Below are 15,927 nucleotides of genomic sequence, written 5' to 3' on the forward strand. Positions count from 1 at the left end.
CAACCCGGCAAGGACATTGTGTGTAAGCTTACGCATGCAAAGCTTGTATAGTAAAAGCTGTAGTAAAAAGCTGAAAAAGCTCTACATGAATGAAGCTTTAAATATTCAAGAGAGTTACAGCTACCCGTAGATAGATGGCGCTAGGTCTATAGGCTCAATTTGTTGAGCTGGTCAGGAGCAAACAGAGGCAGAGAAAGCAGGATTAATGAGGGCAGCTCTGGTCAGTGGAACTGGCACTTCCGATGCGCAATTACGCATGGCAAACACACAAATCAGAATCTAAATTCAAATGTGATATGAAAATCATGTCCTGACATTGGCAGCAAATAGCAGCAGCAGCAGATGAATCTCACGCACGTGAGATGCAGCTAAACGGATGAGCCTCAATTATAAATTGTACATAATCAAATAGATTTTGCCAAAATAATTTTACTTATTTATAAAGTCAAACAAACGTACGCAATTGCACTTTGCGAATTTTTGACTAAATATTAACAGATGTCATAGCAGTTAACAGAGAGAGATAGAGAGATAGTTGAGTTGAGTTGAATAGGAAGAGATTGGATATTTACATTTCGTGCCCAGGACATTGGAGCTGTGTCAACAAAATGTTTAAATCAAATAATCTATAAATGTGCCTGGACTTTTGGGCTAAGGCATTGCCTTTCGTAGTCGTTGATGTCGTTGTCCTGGCAGCTCTGTTGTTGTCTGTGTTCGTGCTGAAATCATTATCCTGTTACTTGTCATTAATTCAGCATATCAATTGTTCTTGTTGTTGCTGTTGTTGCTGCTCAGTGCAGCCAGCCGTTAAATTAGCAGCTTATAAATTATAAATTTGAATTTAATTGGCCAACTAAGAACTTCGGGGAGTTGTGCAGATGTCTCGACTCGAACCCAAGTCAATAGATTTATTTCTTTAAATATGCTTAAAGTGTTGCTAATTAAATGAAAATCATGTTCTGGTTTTGTTATACAATTGATTCCTATTTCAAGAGCTGCTCTTATTATGAAATATCTCGATATTCTAATTCTAAAATCCAACATTAAAATGCAAACATAAACAAGAACAGAAAGCCACGTGCAAGCGCAGAGTGGAAAATGGCTTTTTGTGGTATATGTAGCGTCGAAAGTTTTTAGTTTTGTTCAACGATTATGAGTGGCAACACAATGGCCAAAAACAAAAAAAGAAGAGATATACAAATGCGGCTAATGGGCAAACAAGCAGAAAACCAGTTAAATGACAAAACAAGGCCAAATTGTTTCGCGTATTTAATGCATTATTATTAACAGTAAAATGAATTAAAATTGTATGCATTGTATGGAAATGGAAATGGAAATGTGGGGCAAAGCGATAACGATACATGGGCGATAAAGGATAAACGATAACGATTATGGCCAGCTGATTTATGGGGCTTTAGTTGTGGTCCACTTGACGTTTTATGGTCGACACTTTAAAGAATTCAGCATCAACATCAGCAGCAGCCGTAACTCGATACTCGAAAAACCCCAAAAATGGGCACTTGACATGAGCTGAATTTCAGCATTTTGCTGCTGATGGGCGGAATGCGATGCAAATGACCACAGCAATGCATAAACCGATTCAATTGTAATTAAACGATTTCATATATATATAAATTGCACACACACACACACACAGAGAGAGAAATTACAAATGTAACCAAGAGTGCAACAACCAATTGTAATAATCATAAAAGCAGAACCAACCCAAAAGTCGAGAGAGGAAAGGGGAGAAGGTTGTAAAAACAACAGCAAAAGGCAGCCAAACTATTAAATTAATGTTGAAAACTGAAATCAATTTATTTTGTAGAACAGCAGAATATGTGTGTCTGTGTGTGTGCGTGAGTGTGTGTGAGTGCAACACACATTATTTAATGAATAAATCAGAGAGCTGCCAGGTAAATAATCAAATCAAACACAAATTTCAATTGCACTCGCTGCAAACAAAACCGAAGAGAAAAAAAAAATAAGTATGAAAGACACTGTTGAGTGTGCTCAACTGTGAAATACCCGCTACCCATTTTTAATGACAGCAAATCAGTGCGATATTAATTATAAAATATATCAAATTTAAATACATCAAAAATACTAAAAATACCAAAATCAAAGGTTAATATTTAAAAAAAGCACTATGGTAATACTTTAAAAATATACCAACTTAATATACCGCAAAAATACTAAGAATATATATAATATTACAAATATACTAATTTTTAATGACAGAAAATCAATGGGATGCTGATTATAAAATATACCAAATATACCAACAAAATACTAAAAATATATCAATAAAAGTAAATAGTACAGTACTGCTATAAAAATATACCAAATTAATATACCACAAAAATACTAAAAATATACCGAATGTTAAATTTGGTATATTGATATAATATTAAAAATATACCATAAAGTGCAAAATATACCAGATCCTAAAAATATACCAAAGTCAATATTTGACATTCAAAATATACTATATACTACAATATTTCAGTTTTTTATCTAAAGCACGTAAGACCAGTAGTATGTTGGCGTTTTTGTTTATATAAAAGTATTTCTTGTATAAGTTCTAGTATTTTTATCTTTTATTGTAGTTACCAAAACTCTATCTAAAGTTATAATACCCTTTTAACTTATGGGTATCGGGCATATAAAAACAAATGGTAGAGAAGTCGAGAATGCCAACAAATTGCTCCTGTTTTATCTCTGTGCACAAACCTTAAGGGATTATCTTCTAATCCTATTAAATACCTTGGAGTAATATTTTTTCTTTAGATTTCTGCCGCAAGTTGAGCTAATAATTTATTGGGCATAGTTTTTGGTTTTTGCGTTTGCTTATTTTATTATTTCGAATTTTCGATATAGAATATTTCTTGCTGCTTCATTTAAGTTTATTTTGCTCGCTGCATTTTTGGCAAATATTTATTTTATTTTATTTTCTCAGCTGTTGCCCAGAATAGAAACAAAGCTCGTCGAAGCTTGTCGAAGCTTTGAAGAGGCAACAGTTTAATCAATCACTTGTTGTGAACAACTATAATAAGGCACAAATCTGGTGACTTGACTAACTTTCCCTTGCGTAAGTTGATAAATCCTTTAATGTTTTACACACACACACACACACATACACACACGCATGCACCAATTTTTACGACAAGCAAGCTTAGTTGGGATTTGCAGGGGTGCCAAAAAGTGAAGGCGTGTCACACGAAGAAGAAGTCAACTTTCGATTTCGCCGAAATAAATCCACTTTACAGATTGAGACACAGGAAGTGCTGAAAGAGGGGGGAGAGAAGGGGGATACCCATGGGGGAATTTCAATTCGTGCTAAGCACGATGACAATAAACTCATTGAACGAGGAACGCGGCAAAGACAAACACGTGCTGAAAGAGATAGAGATGGCAAGAAAGAGGAGCATGTCGTGCTCGAATAATTGAATTCATCAAAGTTAACTTGCACAATTGTCAAATGTTTGGCTGAAAGAGCGAAAGAGAGAGGGAGAGTGAGGGAGAGAGAGGGAGACTGCCTACAGCTGCTGTCTCAACATTTGTCGAGTTAGTTTTGTAAAGTTGTGTTGCCTTTGATGATGGCAGGCGCCCCGAAAAGAATGGCGTATAAAAAGATTTACGAATTGACAAAGTGCAAGTAGGTTTTAGGGCACAACACGAACGAACACCAAAGAGATAGATACAGTGAGTGAGAAGGGATGAGAGAGGGAGATGAGGATGAGCCTAAGCAATACAACACAACACACAAGACAAACCAAGTCGAGTCGAGTTGAGTCGAGCCGGCAGCAACACGAGCCAGTTGTACAGTACACTGAGAGGACATCCGCAGGCAATGACACACACACCAACACACCAACACACACACATACACGCACACACGACAAACAACTTGAAAATCCATGTCAGTGTCACGTAGCTGAGTGCCTACAACGAGAACTAAGAATAAGCGAGATAACAACAACAATAACAACAGCAACAATACGTTGAACAAAACAATAAAGAACACCAAAGTGCGGGGGCCTACCTAGCGTATACTCAATATATCGAATCCAATATACACTGACTGCGAAAAATATATAACAAATTGTGAATTTAAATAGAAATTAGAAGACCAATACTAAACTTTAGCTATTGTAATTATTGATGACTAAAATTATTGGATTATTCACTAGATTCACTAAAGTTTTAAAAATTATATAATATTTCGTAAAATATCTAAGTTAAAAGGGTTACTTTTATGAAATATATTTAAAATACTTGAAAGAAAGCCTCATCACAAAATTGCTAAGAAATTTCAAAATATTTGAAACTTTGTTTTAGAATTAACTAGTTCTTTATTACTTTAAAACTCAATTGAAATATTACAGTAATTTGAGAATCTGGTTAAAGAAAAGTTCTATAAAAAAGCACACAAAAATATTAAAGCAATCAGTAAATTATAATATTTGCGTTGAAGTTAGGCTTCAGTAACGTTCTTTATTTATGTGTGCTTTATTTTCCACTAAAATAAAACTTAAAATGTGAAATTTGCATTGCAATATTCTAAGCTTTTTTGTAATATTGTAATTAACATATTTTGGATTAAGATCGTTAAACTATTTTAGTAGATACAATAATGAATTTCACATTTTTGATATTTTTATCAAGTTTGTCATCGTCACATATTGTTGCAGTTAGCGTAGCGACTCTTGATTGGATTATCTGATATATCTGCTACATCTATAAAGATGCTACTGTGTGTTGCTTGAATTTTGTGCCTGAGCCGTTTTTGCTGCTGATTGGTGTCTTTGTTTTTCTTTTGGCTTTATTTGCCATTGCTTGTGCCATTGTTGTTGTTGTTTGTTGTCTGTTCATCATGATGATGATCATCATCTGCTTCATCAGGCCCAACAAAGCAGAAGCTGCTATTCAGGGGAGGGAGGGTTTGTCCCTATTTGCGTTGGCATTGCGTATACGCCACGTGGCACGCACTTGATTAAGTCATTCGTTTTCAATGTTTAATCAATTATGCGACGTTTGCAAATTTGCGAGCTCGACTTGGCTGCTTGATTTGCAGAAACCGAGAGCCACAACAAGTTGTTTAAGCTAATCACTTAAGCTGCAGCTATACGTCAAATTGTGTTTTGTCTATTGAAATGTGTGTCTCCTTTCTCTCTCTCACACACTCTCTCTTGGTTCGACATCGACATCGTTTGGCTTAAAGCCCAATCCAAAAGTGGTTTTGTAGCTGTCCATTTTGGACAACTGCTCCGACACGCTGCAGGTCATTTTTCATTCGAATGAAAATATTGATTTTGCCGCCCGTTGATGCGTCTTCTAAAGGTTGACTGACTGTAGCTGCTGCTGCCTCAGTTGCCTCAGTTGCCTGTGGCTGATGTTGATGTCTGTTTGTCAGTCTAACGATTGCTTACTGCGGTCGCTCATCCATTTCCATCCTGCCCAGGTAGCCATCCAAACAGCCAGCCAGCCAGCGAGTAGATTTATGAGTTCTGCGACTCGAAATGAAATATCGCCCCCGCAGTGGGCGCAAATATTTGCCCAGCCAGGCGGTGAATGAATGGCGACGCACAACGGGCGGTTGCGTCTCAAGCAAATCAGTGGCAAAAGTTGGAAACTGCAACGTTTAAATATTTAAGCTACGCCACTTGCTGGTGCGACACAAGTTAAGCGTAATAAGGTCATCAACGGGCAGTCGATGCGGTTAGTTGCCTGATTTATGAACTTACACACTCTCTCTCTCTCTCTCTCTCTCTCTCTCTCTCTCTTTGATAACTCAATTGGGGGACAACAAGCATACGCCACATTGTACGCCACCTTTGGCTACAGTTGTTGCTGTTGTCGCAGTCAGACTTTCTGCTTTTCATGCTGGCGTCTTTCTTGCGTTTGCTCGCTCGTTTTACACTATTTTTTCGGACAAGCGATTTATAAACGTTACAAGCATAAATAAACAAGCAGCTGTTGAAAAATGCACAAAAGCAAAAAAAAAAGAGAACGCGAAGCTGAAAAGCGAATCGTGGCAACATGTGTGCTGTTGCGTCCATCGTTGTAAATTTATTTACTTTTGCTCTTTTATAAAATATTTTTTAATGCAGCCCACAGAGTGTTGCCAATTTGTGCAGATTTATAGAGCATGGCCAGGGCCATGGACAGCATGGACAGTGAGCTGTCTGCCAATGGCCAGTGGCTTCTCTCCGTCTCCTTCTCTCATTCTCTTTCACGTTTCTCGTTCACGTTCACGTTCACGTTCAACTCCTGTCCAGCATGCTGTCGAGGGAGCAGCACAAAAACTGCGCTGTTGACAATCGCCACAGGAACTGCACGAAAGTGGCAGCTCCTCTTCTCTTTGTTGTTGCTGTTTCTCTGGCTGTGTTGCACTTGCCTCATAACTGATTGCTGCAAACACTTACGCCACATGGAAACGGCTTTTCAATGCGTCGAGTGAGTGGCTCAGTCATTAGGGAGAGTCACGATTCTTGTGTGTGTGAGCAAATGCAAATCTATCTATGCGAGCGAGTGAGTGGAACTATGGAGAAGTTGATTTGATTACTATACTTAAGAATAGTTATGTGTTTTATAAAACTAATTAAATATTGGGAAATTTCATTATGATTTTACAAATTATTAGCAAAGATTTCGAGAAAAGATTTTCTATTAACGTTGCTTAGATTAGAAAGCAAAATATCTCAGGTTTCTATACATGACATTTAGTGGAATTTGTTTTATTATACCTGCTACCCATAGGGTTCAAGGGTATTATATATATATGTAGTACTATATCAATGTATTTAATATATTCTTTAGTATATTCTAGTATTTGTGTGGTGCCAAATTAGTAGGCATATTTTAAGACTATTCCTTTACTATTTTGTTTTCATTACAATTTGATAGTATTTGATATATTTCAGTATTATTTGGGTATATTAATTTGGTATATAGTATTAAGAATAACAGCACACTAGATTGGTAGCATTTGGTATATTTTAGTATTTTATCAATATATTTTTATCAATAATAATAATACTGCATTGTTTTTCTTTCATAAAAATTGGTATATACAGTATTTTTTGGGTATATTATTTTGGTATATTTTAAGAATAATAACGCACGGCTTTGCTTTCATTAAAATGGGCATCATACGGTATATTTTGGTATTTTTGTGGTATATTATTTTGATATATTTTAAGAATAATAACGCATGGCTTTGCTTCCATTAAAAATAGGCAGCATATGGTATATTTTAGTATTTTTGTGGTATATTATTTTGGTATATTTTAAGAATAATAACGTACGACTTTAAAAAATGGGCAGCATACGGTATACTTTAGTATTTTTGTGGTATATTATTTTAGTATATTTTAAGAATAACAACGCACTGTTTTGATTTCATTGAAAATGGGTAGCGGGTATCTCATAGTTGAGCAAACTCGGCTGTAGCTTTCTTACTTGCTACGAAAATTCGAATTTTTTCTCTGTGTAGCTAACATTAAATTTAAAAATTGAAATTTTTAATTCGGATGACTTCGTCAAAAATTATTCCCATGTTTGGCATGTGTTAAAATGATTGGTAAACGAAGTGGGAAATAATTGCCAGTTTTGCATCGACTTTTAAAGTAGCTTTTCCTATATCAAATAGTAATTTTTCACATTTTCATAGTTACTTCTGCAAAGTGAGTAACCCCAATGTTTGTCATTTGCTTGTCTGTTGCGTGTGCTCGAATGGAGGCATATAAAGAATCGGGTTTTGTCAATTTGACAGGATAATAGATTTAGTATGTTTACAAGTCTGTGGCTGCAATTGTTTTTCCTGCTGTTGTTGTTGTTGTTGCTGCTGTTGTTGTTTTATTCCAATTTGTTGTTGGGGCCGTTGAGAATGCAATTGCTGAATTGAATTGCTTTTGCTGGCAGACAGGATGTGGTGTAATTCGAATTGTTTGTTGCCTTTGAATGTGGCTGCAGCCCAAGCTCCTGTTGCTGTTGTTGCAGCTGTGTAAATGGGCGTGACTGTCTGCCAAATATGAGCACCGGAAATTAGCACAAAACCGTTAGAGCACGCCCTTCTTCGACCCTCGGAGACATCGAGTGGTTGGGTGCAAATTGAATGGACACTGACAACGACGACGATGACGATGAGGACCCTTTGCAACCAAGCCGTGTAATTACTTTCGTCCCAGGACGTAAATTTGTGCGTGTTTGCTTTTAGGTCTAAAGGCAGTCCAATCGGCAGTCGACAGTCGAGAGTCGCCGGTCTAAATTAACAAAAGGGCCGCCAATTAAAGGCTAATCAGGCACTTGACCATTTGACTTGACCGCACACACAGAGTTTGAGGTTGCCCCACAGAGCTATTTGTGTATGTGTGTTTGTTTGTGTTGCTTTTGCTAGTTTGCTCTTTCGAGCTGCTAAATGGATTTATGATGCAATCACTAACCGCATACGGAATACGGCATACCGAATACTTGAAACTTCTCACACGTTTCTCTGCAGCTGCAAAAGTGGCCTAAACTCAAAATCAGGCGAATCCAACGTGCAAACCCAACACTGATTCAGTTTTTATTCTCTTTCGATGGATTGCGCTGGGGTATTGCAGCTATGTGTCTAGGTTAAAGGGGAATTACGTTGAATAGTTGCGATATGCATCGTTGAGAATACAGAAGTCTTATCTGTAGGTTAAAACTTGATACTTGAATAATTTATAAAGTTGAATTTCATGACAAGTTTTGTAGGTGTCAAGCAAAATAAGGAGAAGTTGTAGAAATCTTAACAAAAATATTCCTAATGCCATTCTTTGTTTTCTATCAGTTTCTAAGATTTTGAATACATTGAAGTTCCTTTCCCTATATTATTCTACACTTTTACTACTGCAAACAATGTTCTGTATTTCATACATAGCTTAAACAAATGTTTTTAGGGTCTAGACTTATTCATAACGTTTTGTATTTAGCAAAAATATGGTAAATTCACTTCATTATAAGTTCAACATTTATGTTTTTTTTTTTTTATAAATATATTTGGTCTAGATAATATAATGTTTGATATGAAAGCAACTGATGTGATGTAGACATTTCAAAATAATTTGAATAAGGAATAAAGAGATTATTTACATTTACATTTTCGTATTTATTTATGTTTATGGATGGAGAAATGTTGCCTAAAAGGCAATATTGCAGTAAGGACATACCAAGGGTCTTAGAGTATCGAAAATCGGAATGAAAGATACATGGGGTTCCTTTTAATCATTTATGGAAATAATATTTTCTATATGTCCCCATTTTAATTTGAGCATGAAAGGGTTAATATATTTGTTAGTATGTTTCATTTTAAGTAGATTAATCAAAAATATGTTAATGAAGAATCAAAGGCTTATTTATTAGGTTTTAAAAGAAAGAAGTAAAGTAAATTTTCTGAGGCTGTAGTTAATGACTTAATCTTCAAAAAATATAGCTGAAAATTAAGATTTAACAGATCTCTTTGGCAGATCATGTGAGAGACTTTAATGCTCGAATCGCATGAGGCAATCAACGCTCATTCCTCAAAGAGTTTACAGCTTTCGTTGTGAGATGACAAGCAAGCTGTCAGCTTCAGATTCAGCTTCAGCTGGCAGCTCCAACTGTAGTTGCAGTTGCAGTTGCAGCTTTTGTCTTGCTGGTTGCGAGTGTGTGTGTGTGTTTGTGGTGCACAAACTTTTGCACAAACGTTGCACAAATCGAGCGAGTGAAGCGCAAACAAAAAAAAAAGACCAGAAGGAGAAGAAAAGGAAAACGAGGAGGCAGCAAAAGCGTGCAACTTTGCTTTGCTTTTGTGTTGCATACTTTTGTGCGCTGCAGCAGCAACTTCGTTTGCGCCCATTTGAAATTCATAAATGTGAGTGTGGGAGAGCCTACTAGTATGTGTGTGTGCGTGATTGTGTGGCATATATTAGCATGCCTTGTGCAGCTGCATACATGCGCACAATTGCTTATGAAATTGAGCAAACGAAATGGAAATGGAAATGTGAAAATGCAAAATGGCAGCTAATGAGCGAAAGCGGCATCAGCCACTCGAATGTGTGCAAAAGTTGTGCTATATGTGTTAATTAGAAGTTGGCCATCACAACGAGCTAAATATCATGTTCACACACACACTCGAAATGAGAGAAAGAGAGAGAGAAACTCATCAAGTGAGCGCAGTCAATCAGTCAACAGCTTGGCCCACAAAACAAGCCATTAAAAGTGGTTTAAAATGGCCAGGACAGAATAAGAGCAAAAGCAGTTAGCTGGCTCACAGATAAACATTGATGCGGGAGCAACAGGAACGAGAAGAAGAAGAACGAGAACAAGCTAAACAAACTGCCAAACAAGTTTTTGGGGACAGCACAGGGAAAGTAAATATAAAAACTGACGGCGAAATTGAAGGCAAATGTTTAGTGCAGAGTTTAAAAAATAAAAGTGTCCCCCGGGCACATTTGGCAGCAGCAGGTGAGAGAGGGGGGAGAGTGAGGCAAAGGACTGGCATGTCCTTGCGCCCAACTTTAGTGCGACCCTCGCACCTGTCAGACGCCACGTGTAAAATGCTGCCAGCGGCAGTTTGACCCTCTCTCTCTCTCTTTTTCTCTCTCTCTGTGTGTGTGTGTGTCTGGGCTCATTTCTTTTGTATATCCATGTCCGCCGTTGTCCTTTTGTGTGTGTGTGTGCTCGCATGCAAATTGAAATGGGGCCAAAATGCCATTAAGAGTGTCGAGCAAAGTAACTCGCAACGAGCTCCCAGTTTATGTGCATTAAATTAAAAATTAACTGTCACCGGGGATGTATCGGTGGCCCAAGCAACAGGCAACTGGCAACTGGAAACCGAGAGACAACTGCCAACAATTGTGAGTTAAACGAACCTTTGTCAGGTGTAAATACAGCCACACATATACATTCATATATGCGTGTCGTTAATTGAATAGCTGTCTGGGTATGCGTAGTGAAAAGCGTCGAAAAATGCGAGACCTTTTCTTATTTAAGGAATGCTCTTTAGTGAAAGGAAATCTTTGCGAAAAAGTGTCATACTTTAATGATACATTTTAAATGTAGTAGTATATCAATATACCAAATATAGACTTTGGTTAATTTTTCTTTAATTTTTAATGAATGCTCCTTAAAAAAAGAAAATAATGTAATATTTTGAATGTAATATTATATGGTATTGTTATACCAAATATAGGCTTCTTTATATTATATTTAATTAATATTTATTGCTTAATGCATTTATAGGTATAATAAATAAATACATTCATATATGCGTGTCGTTAATTGAATAGCTGTCTGGGTATGCGTAGTGAAAAGCGTCGAAAAATGCGAGACCTTTTCTTATTTAAGGAATGCTCTTTAATGAAAAAAAATCTTTGCGAAAAGGTGTCATATTTTAATGGTATATTTTAAATGTAGTAGTATATCGATATACCAACTATAGCCTTGAGTATATTTGTTCTTTCCTTTCTTTTTTAAGAAAGCAAATCTTTGCGAAAAATTTTCGTATTTTAATTGCATATTTTAAATGGAATAGTATATCGGATTAGCAAATGTATATTTCTTAGTATTTCTTATCAGTATATTGTTTAGGTATATTTTAAGAACACAGTCGAACAACTTTCTTACTTTATATTGCTAGATTTAAATTACCATTTGCATTTGAAGTGATTACTTTATACTTTATTTTTTTGTGTTACGTATACGCACTTATTTCTTGAAATAATTTCTGTGCTCTTTAATGAAAAGAAATCTTTGCGAAAAAGTGTCATACTTTAATGATACATTTTAAATGAAGAAGTATATCAATATACCAAATATAGCCTTAAGTATATTTTTTATTTTCTTTCTTTTTTAATACTTTAATGTAAATGTATATTCCTTAGTATTTTTTGTCAGTATATTAATAAGGTATATTTTAAGAACAGAGTAGAGCAGCTTTCTTACTTGTTTATACTAAATTTAAATTTGCATTTGAAGTGATTACTTTATATTTTTTTTGTGTTACGTATACGCATTTATTTTTTAAATAATTTCTTTGCGAAAAAGTGTCATATTTAAATGGTATATTTTCAATGCAATAGTATATCGATATACCAAATATAGCCTTTGGTATTTTACGAATAATACTGCATTCTTTTGCTTTGATTGAAAAAGTTTGTTTATAGTTTTTTTTGCTAAAGTTCAGGAAATGACATTTGAAGTACTAATTTGAATTCGCAATTTTTTATTACGTATACGCATTTATTTATTTAATTAATTTGTATGTTAAATATTTATGCTTATTTGCATTTTTTTTGCTATTATGAATTTATTGCTTTAATTAGCTATTCACGCCATTTCAAATTATTATATTTTGCTCGCTATTTTCCATTTTAAATTTCCCTTTCTTATCTAAGATCGTTGAACAATTAGCTAAATGTTAGTGCGTAGTAAATCTTGTCGTTGATCCTGCTGAGATATTTGGCTATCTGATAGTGAGTTTCACTTACGTTTGATTTGTTGTTAAGAGTTAAATGCCACATGGCCATTTGCCAACACCATGCAACAGAGCTGGAGTAAATAAATTAAATTCTTGTGCCGTATTGAGGTTTGGGGAATATGTAAAACTTTCAGCATGTGCAGCCTTGAATATGGTCGTTGATTCTCCGTATTCTACTCTACTCTACTCTACCTATGCGGAGGGGATAAGTTATTGTTGCTGTTGCAGTGTTGCAATAACAAACTCATGCTAATTGCTTTGCTAACAACTGGCAACGACAACTTGGACTTGCACTAAGACCAATGCCAAAGCGCAGCAACAACTATAAATATTACTAAAATGTGGCCAACAACAAGGAGTTGCAACCGGAAAGCCAAAGCTGCTGTTGCTGCTGCAGAAGCACGCGCTCAAGACCAAGAAGACTTGTGTTGGCCTGGCCCAGGGCCACCTTTAATTACGACAGCAGAGCACAGAACACAGACACAACTAGTTGCACACACACACACACACTCAGAGATACTGTTACAGAGTTAAGCTGACCAGCGGATACACGACGATTGACCTTTGCAGCTTAGGATGTTGCAGGTGCGACAGGTTGTGGCAGCAGGTGTGGCAAGTGGCGAAGAGCAACAGCAATGACTACACAGCTTGAGCTTATAAATTTGCACACGAACCGGCGATAATTGCTGGGAAATGAAATAAAAATGCAATTAAAGTCGACGACGACGATGTTGGCAACTCTGGTCCTTCTTCCTTTTAAATGAGCATTCAATTAAGAGGCGAGAGCACACTGGAGTCGGCTGTCAGGAGCCTGGCACACTTGATGGCAACGTCGCCACCAATGCCATCGTCGGCATTTATAAAATGATTTTTATCTTTATCAAATTAGAAAACGACAACAACGTGAGCAACAACAGAGACTATCCATCTATATATATATATATATATATATTTCTGTGTCTCCTCCTATCTACGCTGACCAATTTCCAGCTTCAGTCAGCCGCATCTGCAGTGTCACAGCAATTAAAACTGTGCTGTGGCATTGTGGAGATTACATCGTAATGGGAGGAGATGGAATGGAGAGGGGCGGGGCGTGTGTTGCCTGGTCGTTTCTCCGGTCAGTGAACAACTGTTAAATGCTTTGAAGTTTATTCTCAGTTTCGCCAGACTGCTCACTGAATGTATGAATGAATGAGAAATTGGACGCAACTTGAATGTCAACCTCAACCTCAAGTCTCTACACATTTTAAGCAGCAATGTTAATGTGTCTTTTATAATTTAAATTGTAGTAAATCTTTCGGAAGAACTGCTCTTGATGACATGACTAGTTGCATTAGCAAAGCAATTAAATTAGTAAGATTAAAGACAGCTTGAATTATACGTAAATTTCAGAGCTGGTATTAAGGTGATGGTAATGTTGCATATAATTTTTTTTATGAAATAAGTTTGAAACTTCTTGATTTTAGAAAAATCTTAAGGCTATTAAAAGATTTTGGTAATCTTAAATTATTAAATAGCGATATATAACTGATTTATATGATAACAATTTAGCACTTGGGACTGATCTTTTTTGTGTTATTTCAAAAAAGCATATTGAAGCTTTAAGACATTTTTTTTTATTTTAAATTATTGATTTACAAAGCTTAAAGGTGTAAAGCTTAGAACATTATGGAAAGATTATAATCAATGAATTTCTTAAATAATGAAAACTAAATATTTTTATGAATGTGCTATCAATTTATCATTTGCCACTAATTCTCTTTGTGAACTTTTTAAAAGGCATATGCTGACTGGATTTCATTTTTTACCTATTCCACTTACAGTCTAATAATTCTTTGATCAGTGGGCATATTAAAATATTGAGCACATTATAATCATCGAAATTAATTTGTTAAATAGATATATATATATGTCTGTGCTTTGATTAGCAACATTTAGTAAAAGATTTTGGAATTTAATCCAGCGTCTAGTCTTTTAAATGTGGGCAAGTTGCAATCAATACTACTCGTAGTTATTCAGAATGCACTCACTCTAACCTTTGAGTTGGCTTTTGCATAACCTTCAAAACCTTTTAAGCCGCTTTGCCTGCCCTTCAATCCCTAAAAACCACAACCCAAAACTGTCTCACTACCTTTTTCTCCCCTCTCTCTGCCTTCCTCAACCATTTGGTGAATAACTTGCCTATTGCATTTGATTCACTCAACAGAGGGGAGTAGATAGAATAGGGAATGAGGCAGGAGGAAGAACTAGATACACCTGATGCCTTTTTTTTTGCGGTTTCTTCGCTCAAAGTATTTCACTTGGCTGCATTTTGGCAGTGTCTACAGCCGATGGCATTGGTTGGCTTTTCTGGTTTTTCGGTAGTTTTAGTTTACCACTCTCTCTGCTCCCCTCTCCACTCTTCACCGCACCGTCGGCGTCATGGATTATGCAAAAAGTTTTTCATTAATGTTGGATTTAGATATTTTTTCACGCTTTTCAACTCTTCCTCATCTCTCCCACTCTTCAGCTGGGGCGTTTTTTCGCCCAGTTGCCTCCACTTTTTTGCGTTTGGTTGTTGACAACGCAACTTTTGGGGTCCCAGGATACGTTAACTTTTGTCCTGTGCTGCGCTGCGTTGCTGTTGTTGCGCTGTGTTGAGCTGTGCAGCGCAGTGCAATGAAAGCTGCCACAAACAACAAACAGCGATATTCAGACAACAAACAACAGCAGTCGAAACACGCAATGTTGCCACATGCAGCTAAAGCTACAGCAAAATCGTTGTTGCAACAAATTTGCCAAGCAAAACTTTTTTAGTTGCCATTTTGCCAGCAATAGAAATGAGTTTGCTAAACATTAAAACGATTTTCGGATCGAGCTCTGTTGCATTTGCGATTTCAAGGAATTTTTTTGATAATACAAATCTATTTCCCTTTGAAGTTTGGCATTCTTTTAATTACATTATGATGACAATTGGATGGAACTTTATTTGAGACTAAGATCTGATTAAATTAATTATGTATTTAAAGCAACAATCTAGTTGCTAAACTTTCAGTATTAAATAAACTTTAGTTTAGAATAAATTTATTAAAGTGAAGTCATAAAAGTTATTCAGGTTACTATTCTAGAATATTTGTTTGGCTTACAAAATGCAAAATATTCACATTTTTCTGTTATTATATATTTATTTTCCTCCCTCATTATTTTGACTTAATTTGTAATTGATAATGGAATGAAATATGATGAAAATGAAAATAAAAAATAAGAATGAGTGACAAAGCTTTCAGCACTTAATAAACTTTAGTTTGGCAAGTAATTATTTTAGGAATAAATTTATTAAAGTGAATATATAGTAATTCATAAAAATCATTTATTTATTCAGGCTATTTTCCTTGAATATTTCCTTTAATTTATTTTGCTGTTCTGGTTTATTTTGATATCTTAAGAATTTGATTTCGTTC

General features: G+C 35.8%; 1 protein-coding gene across 1 annotated transcript in view; it reads left to right on the forward strand.

Annotated features, from left to right (window-relative positions):
- The window catches only part of LOC117564866 (seminal metalloprotease 1-like), a 55,524-nt gene that overhangs the window by 3,492 nt on the left and 36,105 nt on the right, over nt 1–15,927 (forward strand). The window lies entirely within an intron of this gene.

This window comes from Drosophila albomicans, chromosome 2L (assembly GCF_009650485.2).
Source record: "Drosophila albomicans strain 15112-1751.03 chromosome 2L, ASM965048v2, whole genome shotgun sequence".
Classification (NCBI taxonomy): Eukaryota; Metazoa; Arthropoda; class Insecta; order Diptera; family Drosophilidae; genus Drosophila; species Drosophila albomicans.